Source organism: Callithrix jacchus, chromosome 22 (assembly GCF_049354715.1).
Source record: "Callithrix jacchus isolate 240 chromosome 22, calJac240_pri, whole genome shotgun sequence".
Classification (NCBI taxonomy): domain Eukaryota; kingdom Metazoa; phylum Chordata; class Mammalia; order Primates; family Cebidae; genus Callithrix; species Callithrix jacchus.
This window is the reverse complement of record NC_133523.1, coordinates 47,515,872-47,523,916: the sequence shown is the minus strand read 5'-3', so window position 1 is coordinate 47,523,916 and position 8,045 is coordinate 47,515,872.

Sequence of the window (8,045 nt, the reverse complement as noted above, 5' to 3'; positions counted from 1 at the left end):
AGACTCTCAAAACAAAAACAAAAACCTACTCTATCAAGGGATAATTGACTCAAAAGCTGTCTGTATTTAAGGTCTAGGACTTGATGATTTTGGTGATAAGTAGGCACCTGTTCGTCAACACCACTGTTTATTATATAAATCCACCACCTCCTCCCACAGGCTCCTCCCATCTGTTCCTATATTATTAATATTTGACAGGTTTTTTTGTTTGTTTGTTTTTAAGACAGAGTCTCACTCTGTCGCCAGGTACCAGGCTGGAGTGCAGTGGCACAATCTCGGCTCACTGCAATCTCTGCCTCCCAGGTTCAAGCAATCCTCCTGCCTCAGCCTCCTGAGTAGCTGAGACTACAGGCACATGCCACCACGCCCAGCTAAGTTTTGTAATTAAAAATTAAAAAATTAAAAATGAGTTGGGTGTGGGTGGCACACGTCTGAAGTCCCAGCTGCTCAGGATGCTGAGTTGGGAGGTTCCCCAGAGCCCTGCGAGGCCGAGTACGGTGAGCTGTGATTGCACCCTGCACTGCAGACTGGGTGTCAGAGTGAGACTCTTTCCTTACAAAAAAAAAAAAAAATTCCAAAATAAAAAATTCAAAGGCTGGGTGTGGTGGCTCATGCCTGTAATCCCAGCACTTTGGGAGGCCAAGGCAGGCTAATCAACTGAGGTCAGGAGTTTGACACCAGCCTGCCCAACATGGCAGAACACCATCTCTACATAAAAAAATTCAAAAATTAGCTGGGTGTGGTGGTGGGCATCTGTAATCCCAGCTACTCGGGAGGCAGAGGCAGGAGAGTCTCTTGGACCTGGGAGGTGGAGGTTGTAGTGAGTGAAGATGGCGCCACTGCACTCCAGCCTGGGCAACAGAGCAACACTCTTCAAAAAAAAAAAAAAAAAACATAAAAAATGAAATAAGAGGCTGGGGGCAGTGGCTCACGCCTGTAATCCCAACACTTTGGGAAGCTGAGGCGGGTGGATCACGAGGTCAGGAGATTGAGACCATCCTGGCCAACATGGTGAAACCCCATCTCTACTAAAAATACAAAATTAGCCAGGTGTGGTGGTGGGCACCTGTCACCCCAGCTATTCAGGAGGCTGAGGCAGAAGAATTGCTTGAACCTGGGAGGTGGACTTTGCAGTGAGCCGAGATCGTGCCACTGCACTCCTGTCTGGTGACAGAGCGAGACTCCGTTTCAAAAACAAATGAAATAAGAGAATTCGAACCTTCATTACCTCATGTTAATCACTGCAAGCATTTCTGTTAGCATTTTCCCAGAAATCTCTCTTTCCATAAACAGGTATGTAAATGTGCACATATCATTTAATGTATGCAGCCTCTACACACATGGTTTTCTCCTGTTTTGTTCACTCGACACTACCCTTGACATCTTCCATGTCAATGAAAGAAAACAACACCATCATCTTGAATGATCATCCAGTATTTCACTGCATAGGGGTGCCATGATCCAACCTTCGAATGTCCAGGAAACAATGGCCAATGTTGTTTCTGATTCACTATTCTTCGTTCTACAAGTGTTTGCTGAGCATCTATTATGCGCCAGGACCTAAGTGCCAGTGATAGGGTGAAGATGAAGACAGGTGAGGTCTCTGGCCAGTGAAGTCTCCATTCTAATGTGGGGAGAGGGACAGCGTACAAGTCAATGGGTGGATAATTGGAAAGGAGGATAAACGTCAAGAGGGAATGAGGATAAACCTTGCTAGCGAAGGGAGGGGTGTCAGGGGAGTGCGCTTCTTTCAACGGAGTGGTCAGGGAAGGCCCTTCTTGCTGAGATGATGCTGAGCAGAGACCTGGAGGCTGTGGTGCAAAGCAGGAGGTCGGCGCATCCGGGCAGAGACTCAGCACCCGAGGCAGGGAGGGACCTGGTCCAGAGTGACTGAAGAGAAGTCTGTGTGATTATGATCATAGAAACTCAGTGCGCATTTGTCCTTTTTCCTCTCACCTAGAATATTGTTTTTAGATGAAGTCTTGCACTGTCAAGAGCGGGAATGCCACGTGGCCTGAGAACAGGGAGGGAGGGGCGCGTGGACGGACGTGAAACTGGAGAGGTGAGGAAGTGTCCGCAGGTCACAGAGTTCGGGTTTCGTGCGAAGTGCACCGTGAAGTTACTGGAGGTTTCAATGGGAAGGAGACATGAATTGATTGACCCTGTTATTCATTTTTTAATTTTGTTTTGTTTTGTTTTTGAGATGGAGCCTCGTTCTGTCACCCAGGCTGGAGCATAGTGGTTCAATCTCACCTCACTGCAACCTCTGCCTCCCAGGTTCGAGCAATTCTCCTGCCTCAGCCTCCAGAATCGCTGGGACTGCAGGCGCGCACCACCTTGCCCAGCTAAGTTTTGTATTTTTAGTAGAGACGGGGTTTCACGGTGTTGTCCAGGCTGATCTTAAACTCCTGACCTCATGATCTGCCCGCCTCGGCCTCTCAAAGTGCTGGGATTACAGGCGTGAGCCAAGGCTCCCGGCCGATAGTCCCTCTTAAAAGATCGCCCTGGCTACAACGTGGAGAAGACGGCCAAGAAGGAACAAATGAACACAGAGACACCAGTTAGGGGTGTTCCCTGGACGAGGACCTGGCTCCGCGGTGCTGGCACGCCGTGTCTGCGTAAGGGCAGACTCTGAAGCTAGGACAAGGGGAGAGGGTGAGAAAGAGGAGCCGGAGAGGTGATCTCTGGCTCTGCAGCTTGTCCAGGCGGGTCGAGGGGAAGAAAACGTGGGAGAGCCACAATTTTAATTTTCTCATGTGAATCCTTACGGTGTTTGTTTCTGGGTGAATATAAGTCAATATGAATGTACATTCTGATTCCTCCAATTCTTGGCACAGTGCCGACGCCATCCTGATGTCATTTAATCCCTAAGAATGCATTCTGGGATCTCTCCATAGGAGTACATAGGCTGTGTTCAAACAGATTTCTCTCTTGTCTGCCTCCAGAGTGATTGATGAGAAGTCTGATATGATTATTATATTATTATCACAGAAACTAAGCGCACATTTGTCTTTTTTCCTCTCACCTAGAATATATATATGTATATACATATATATATTTTTTTAGATGAAGTCTTGCACTGAATCTCAGCTCACTGCAACCTCCCCCTCCCGGGTTCAAGCAATCCTCCTGCCTCAGCCTCTCAAATAGTTGGGACTACAGGTGCCCACCACCACACCTGGTTATTTTTTGTATTTTTAGTAGAGACGGGGTTTCACTATGTTGACCAGGATGGTCTCCAACTCCTGACCTCGTGATCCGCCCGCCTCAGCCTCCCAAAGTGCCGGGATTACAGGCGTGAGCCACCACGCCCGGCCGAGACTGATTTTCATGAAGGAATGTGGCATGCATGTGACAATGTTGCCAGCAGCTCTAGCTCCAGGACATCACCCGTGTGAGCAGCTGGGCATGACCCTTGTATTTCCATTCTGGGGACTGGTCGCTAGCACCTGGTGGCAGGTACCCCAGACCTTCCTTCTCTAAGGAGAAACCCTAGGGTCTCACCTGATGACCCTCCTTGCTCCTGAGGGGTTTCCTTCCTGCTCGGCCTGGACATTGGTTGTGCCCTTCTCAGCCACCTCCACAGGGACCACTGCTTCCACTGAAGAGCTCTCATCCAAGGAGGGCTCTTTCCAAAGCCACAGTCTTGTTTCATGCAAAAATTCCACAGGAATAGTAAAACATTTCATAGGAATCAACTATTGGCTAATTTCCCCCACTGCCTGGTCATCTTTTGAGTCATTTACCTCTCAATCTTTTGTAGAATCCACCTTCTTTTGACAAAGTTCTGTTCTCAAGGGAACGATTTCCTGGAATGACAGTCATAAACTCAGCTATGGTTTTCTCTCATCTGGACCCACCCAGAACTCCAGAGAAGCACTTGGCTGGCACCATGCGTGGGCAGGCATCCCTGTGGCTTGGATCAGCCACTGCTGTGTTTGATTGGCTCTGACCCTGGGGACAATTGTTCTTCTCTTCCCCCTCCCCTCCCCTCCCCTCCCCTCTCTGAGTTTTTGCTCTTGTCGCCCAGGCTGGAATGCAATGGTGCAATCCCGGCTCACTGCCACTTCCCCATTCTGGGTTCAAGCGATTCTCCTGTCTCAGCCTCCCAAGTAGCTTGGATTATAGGTGCGCACCACCACACCTGGCAAATTTTTGTATTTTTAGTAGAGATGGGGTTTTGCCAGGTTGGCCCGGCTGGTCTTGAACTCCTGACCTCAGGCAATCCGCCCACCTTGGACTCCCAAAGCGCTGGAATTACAGGCATGAGCCACTGTGCCCAGCCTGTATTTACCAGTTTTCTGTTGAAATCCTTCATCCTGCTCCCACTGAGCTTTTTGGACTCTCATCTTTTAGTTTCAGAATCAGCAAACCGTTAATATAAAACTAACCCTAAATGATACCATCTCCTTACTTGCCTTCCTTCCTCCTTCATGTCTTGGAATCCAAACTTCTCTCTGGCTTGGAATCGTGCCACTTTCTACAGACAGATATTCCCTGGTTTTTGTTCATCTTAAAAAAAAATTTTTTTTTTTTTAATAGTGACAAGTTTAGTCTAACACAACCTAGTCAGATACTTCTGGAAGGCAAACTTCCATCAGCCTTTCTTTTGAGCCTACCTCCCAGTCATAAATCCACATACTCACTGAAATTCCTGCTGTGATCCTTCCCATCCAAACAACTCCTCACTGTCCCGGAAGGCAAGGACTTTATAACTGGTCTATCCACACTGGATTTTCCTTGTTTTCTTTAAGAAATATAACGACATATCGGCAGGGCATGGTGGCTCACGCCTGTAATCCCAGCACTTTGGGAGGCCGAGGCAGGTGAATCATGAGGTCAAGAGATCGAGACCATCCTAGTCAACATGGTGAAAACCCGTCTCTACTAAAAATACAAAAAAATTAGCTGGGCATGGTGGCGCGTGCCTGTAATCCCAGCTACTCAGGAGGCTGAGGCAGGAGAATTGCCTGAACCCAGGAGGCGGAGGTTGCAGTGAGCTGAGATCGCGCCATTGCACTCCAGCCTGGGTAACAAGAGTGAAACTCTGTCTCAAAAAAAAAAAAAAAAGAAAGAAATATAATGACATATCAATAATAGGTAAGGACGTCCAGGCACGGTGGTTCACACCTGTAATCCCAACACTGTGGGAGGTCGAGGCAGATGGATCACCTGAGGTCAGGAGTTCAAGACCAGCCTGGCCAACATAGTGAAACCCCATCTCCACTAAAAATACAAAAATTAGCCAGGCATCGTGGTACGCACCTGTAATCCCAGCTACTTGGGAGGCTGAAACAAGGAGAATTTCTTGAATCCGGGAGGCGGAGGTTGCAGCAAGCTGAGATCGCACCACTGTACTCCAGCCTGAGTGACAGAGTGAGACTCCGTCTCAATAATTATAATAATAATAATTTTATTATTAAGGAAGGAAGGTAAGGACATCCTTCCTTCCTGGGTGGAAACCCAGTTCCATCCATGAAATCCATGCATGTTGATGCGTGACACCAATCAAATGAACCGACCTCTGAGTTCAGTGTTCTCATCTGTAAAATGGGTCTAGTGATGAAAACTCCTTTCCAAAGCTGTGAAAATTAAACTATCCATACAGGGGATTCAGAGCAGGGTCTGGCATAGAGCGAGGGCTCAGAAGACATTTACAGCTTCGTGCAAGTCTGACTTCAGGAAGCGGTCTTAGAAATACATTTTAGACAAAAATATGATGACGCCACACTTGCGTTCAGAACCCGTCCCACGAGGGTAAAACACCAAAACTTTATTTGGCCTTTTGGACACTCCTACTCAATCAATGCACATACTGTTCCACATTATTTTCCCACTGGAGTCCACTCAACTTACAACAGGCAAATTACCTCCTGACTGGGGTTTCACAGAGACTTTCTCTTCCGTCCACGTCTCCCGCAGCCCCCCATGCTGCATTTCCTGTCGCCGGCTCCTCAGCCCTCAGCCCCCAGCCCCTGACTACACCTGGCAGTGCTCAGTGGCTTCCTGGGCCGGCTCTCAGGGTCAATGCCCATTTATTTATCTATCTATTTATTTATTTATTTAGAGATGGGGTCTCACTCTGTAGCCCAGTCTGGACCGTGCCTTTTAAAAAAAAAATCTGAATGTCACTCATCACTGCTGCTCACATTCCAAGTGTGGGAAAGAGTCACGAGTCCACAGCTGGGGGCAAGAAGGACGGGGATAGAGTCCCTCAGGGGACAGCGGCAGCCAGGGACAACTCAACACCCCATAAGGGAGCCGTGAGTTTTGTTGCACTGAGAGCCATATCTGCTCATGTGGTAAGTGCACTAAAGAAACAATATTCTGGCCAGGCGCGGTGGCTCAAGCCTGTAATCCCAGCACTTTGGGAGGCCGAGGCAGGTGGATCACGAGGTCAAGACATCGAGACAATCCTGGTCAACATGGTGAAACCCCGTCTCTACTAAAAAATACAAAAATTAGCTGGGCATGGTGGTGCGTGCCTGTAGTCCCAGCTACTCGGGAGGCTGAGGCAAGAGAATTGCTTGAACCCAGGAGGTGGAGGTTGTGGTGAGCCGAGATCGCGCCATTGCAATCCAGTCTGGGTAACAAGAGCGAAACTCTGTCTCAAAAAAAAAAAAAAAAAAAGGAAAAGAACCAATATCCTATGACCTCGTGGGGAAAGGGGACTTGGTGAGTTGCCCAGGTTCAGATCCTGCACCCCCAGTTTAGAGAAAGAGGAAACTTAGTGGGCCATGTAGACCCCTTCCTTCACTGAACTCTAGAAGTAGAGCTGGGAGGGGAGAAGGCCACCAGTGTGCACACAGCGGCCTCCGTCGGTTCTAGTGGCTTCTACAGCTCGCTTCAGGTTAACTAAGACTTGCATGAGCTCCAGAGGGAAGACGACAATTTTTCTGTTAATAATACTTGAAATGTTGGTTTTGGTGTCCCTCTAAGTACAGAGGAATCAATCACCCTAGATGTTCTGTCAACCACCCCAGATGTTCTGTCAACCACCCCAGATGTTCTGTCAATCACTCCAGATGGTCTGTCAGTCGCACCAGATGGTTCATCAGTCAGGGTGTTACAACATCGTGCTCCTTGGCTAGACGTTCTCAGGTACATTTCTTCTTGGGATTATTTTTCACACAAGGCAGATGTGTGGCTGCTCACCAGAAAAAAAAGCATTCTGTATTTCCCCTTACACTGCACTCGAATCTCTGGGAGGTGGCTACCCCACACCAAGGGACATTTTTTCTAGTCTCCTTTGCATCCATGTGTGGCTGATTGTAATGATAATGACTATTTTTAGCCGAAGATCTGGACGGAAATGATATGTCTAAGTACATTTTGCAAGTGCACAAATATTTTCTGTTTCTCCTCTTTCTTCGGACCACAAGTTCAGGAGATTGAGACCATTCTGGGCAACATGGTGAAACCCCATCTCTACTAAAAATACAAAACTTAGCTGGGCACGGTGGCATGCACCTGTAGTCCCAGCCACTCAGGAGGCTGAGGCAGGAGAATCGCTTGAACCCGGGAGGTGGAGGTTGCAGTGAGCCGACATTGCACCCTGCATTGCAACCTGGTGACAGAGTAAGACTCTGTCTCAACAACATCAACAACAAAAAGTCCCAAGTCCCAAGTCCAAGTCCAAAGTCTCATCTGGAAAGGAGTTCCTTCCACCTATGATCCTGTAGAATCAAAACAAGTCATTTATCCCCAAGAGACAATGGGGGCATAGCACTGGGAGCACCCCTGTTCCCAAAGGGAGGCATCAACCAAAAGAAAGGGGCTAACAGCCCCACACGAGTCTGAAATCCAGCAGGGCAGCCACGAACTCTTAACGCTCTAAAACAGTCATTGACTCCATGTCCCACATCCGGGGTACACTGATATGAGGGATTGGCTCACAAGGCTGCAGGCAGCTCCGCCCCTGGCTTTTCCACACAGAGGTTGCAAGTTGCCGGTGGCTCTACCATTCTGGGTCTGCGGGTTGGTGCCTCCCTTTGCACACAGGGCCCTGGTGGGAATGCTGTGTGGGGGCTACAACCACACATTTC